We start from the raw sequence: 2,661 nt of genomic DNA, 5'->3' as shown, positions 1-2,661 counted from the left end.
CACCACACCCTCCCCCGCACCCTCCCCGGCCCGTTCCACCGTCACAAATGAATGCAACTAAAATTGCAAAAAAAAACAAATTTGATTATATTTTCAAATAATAAATTTGATGATATTTTCCAATAATAAATTTGATGATATTTTTTCATATTCATAAGTATTTTCAAACAACAAATTTGATGATATTATTTAAAAACTTATTACTGTTTTTATAAAAAATTATTACTGTTTCATATTCATATTCATTTTCTAAAAAAAATATTAGATGCAACAAAAAATAATAAAAAAATTACTTATGGCGCACCTCTGGTTGGTGCGTCATTGCTGTATAAAAAAAAGATTACTAATGGCGCACCTCTGTCGGGTGCACCATTGCTATATAAAAAAAAGATTACTAATGGCGCAGCGACGGGGGGGTGCGCCATTGCTATTTAAAACAAGCATACTAATGGCACACCGCTGCGGGGTGCGCCATTAGTAAGCTTCCCCTCTAGCTAATTCCTCCCTCTCCTTCGCCAGATCCCCTTCGTCCCTCTCTCCCTCGCCAGATCCAACCTGCGTGCTGCCCTGACCCACGACGCCGCCGCCCCGACCCCCGCCGGACTCCACCCCCGCCGCCCCCGCGCCCCCACCCCCGCCGCCCCGACCCCCGCCAAACTCCACCCCCGCCGCCCCCGCGCCCTCGCGGCTGACTTGTTGTGGCGCCCCCGCCGGAGTCCACCCCCGCGCCCCCGCTAGCCCACGCGACTTCGTTGCGGCGCCGTCGTCGTTCTCTTCACCGACCTCGTCGTCCATCCACCGCCGCCGCCTCGTGCTCCGGCTACTCCCGCCCCTCGCGCACCCACATATGGCGGCGAAGGTGCTCGGGTCCCCCACTCGCCGTCTTCTCCGACTCCTCCAAGCCCCTAGCCTCCTCCTCGACCGGCGGCGGCGCCGACGCCGACGAGGAGCCCATCCTGCCCCTCCTCCAGGAACTTTGGTAAATTCAGAAACCTGATTTGTAATTCCCTTTTGTACCACGCAGCGGCACACATTGAGTTCCAGTTTCGGTCGGTAGCAGTTCCCCGCATCCTGCTTATCAAAGTTCATTCATTCGTTGTGGGAAAAGATAAGGTTCGTTATTCGTATTTGGCACTGACATAGAGTCGATTTTTTTGAGCAAACAACTCAAATATCTTCAACCACAACAAGAATTGAGATCTTCAATCATAACACCGACAAATCGATCTTGAATAGGTCACTAGAGGGGGCGCGACAGTTAGCGGACGAGGACGCCAAGCACTTGGTTGAATCTATAGGTAAATCAGCATAGCTCTAAATGTGTTTGTTCTCTGCACTGGATCAGATCGTGATCGTCCTCTGCACTGGATCAATTTGGTACTCTACTGTTTTTTCCTCTGCTGTTAATTAATCGTGCTGCGAGTCACAGTCCTCTTCTTGGTTCATTATTTTTCTCTGGCGCTAGTTAACTTGAGTGAAAATCTTGCACCCCCTTGGTGATATGTTAAGTTACTTTCTCTGAAAGAGACTAGTGAGCTGGATGATAATACACCTGCTGTCGGCAAAATAAACTAGGCTTATCAATGCACCTGGTTAGCAATATGCTAATCAAAACACACTGCATAGTAACTGACCGGCTGCATAACGACGTTTGAGTGTTCAGTATGCACGCACAATCATATACTAGTATCTCATCCAGTTTATATCTTTATGTGAGCAGGCGGAAGGGAGACTAGCTTGTAGATGGATTTTCATAGTGCTGTGTTGCTCGGTTACATCAAATCATATCATCAACTGAACTGAAAGTTGGGTCGGCGAATTTGTTTCTTTGGTTTGTTCTTTTCCGTCATATCTTTGGTTAAGACAAGTGATGTGTGAAGTGTGAATAGCGTAGCTGCACGGAGACAGAGTAGTACTTGTGTTTTGTGTGAATAGTGTAACCTCAAGAAAGAATTTGTAAACAGAACAACAGTGGAGTAGACTTGTACATTTAAATTATCTGAACGACATGATGTTATTTCACAAAAGAAGTTAGCTTTACATTTAAAAATTATAATTTCCAATTGGTCCTCTTTATTTATATGTAAATAAAAATGTGGGAGTCAATATTAGAAATACACTTACAAACATGTTTCTCTACGAAGAATTATCACCAAGATTCAATACTCTCGTCTATGAACAGAAAAAGAAAACCATATAAACTGAATTCAAGTATGCAGAATAACACAAAGCATCATTGACAGTTTAATAATATAAGGACCTTTTTTTTTTGCACACCATGTGAATTAGTACCATGTTAATTTATTCCAAGGGGCCATAATTCCCTTTCCACCGGAGCACCACCACATGCTCTCTTGTCTCACCCACAACAGCCCCAATTTACTAGCAATATATCTCTTGCCTGCTAGAGTGCTAGTGCTAGCTTAGCTTAGGTCCCTCCCTTCTACTACTACTCCACCTAATAACTTGTCTGTATTATATCACTTTGTACCTGTGTGTGTGTGTGTGTTGTACTATATTCATATTCCTCTCAAATAGTACGTACAACACTAGTGGTTGTCTTACTGCCAGTGACAGTCTATCAAGTTAATTAACCCCAATACAATTGAAGCGAGCATAATCCCCTAGCCGCGGTACAGAGCACGACTACTTGTCTTGTTG

This window comes from Triticum aestivum, chromosome 3B (assembly GCF_018294505.1).
Source record: "Triticum aestivum cultivar Chinese Spring chromosome 3B, IWGSC CS RefSeq v2.1, whole genome shotgun sequence".
In the NCBI taxonomy this organism is placed as follows: domain Eukaryota; kingdom Viridiplantae; phylum Streptophyta; class Magnoliopsida; order Poales; family Poaceae; genus Triticum; species Triticum aestivum.
This window is presented reverse-complemented; position numbering follows the sequence as displayed.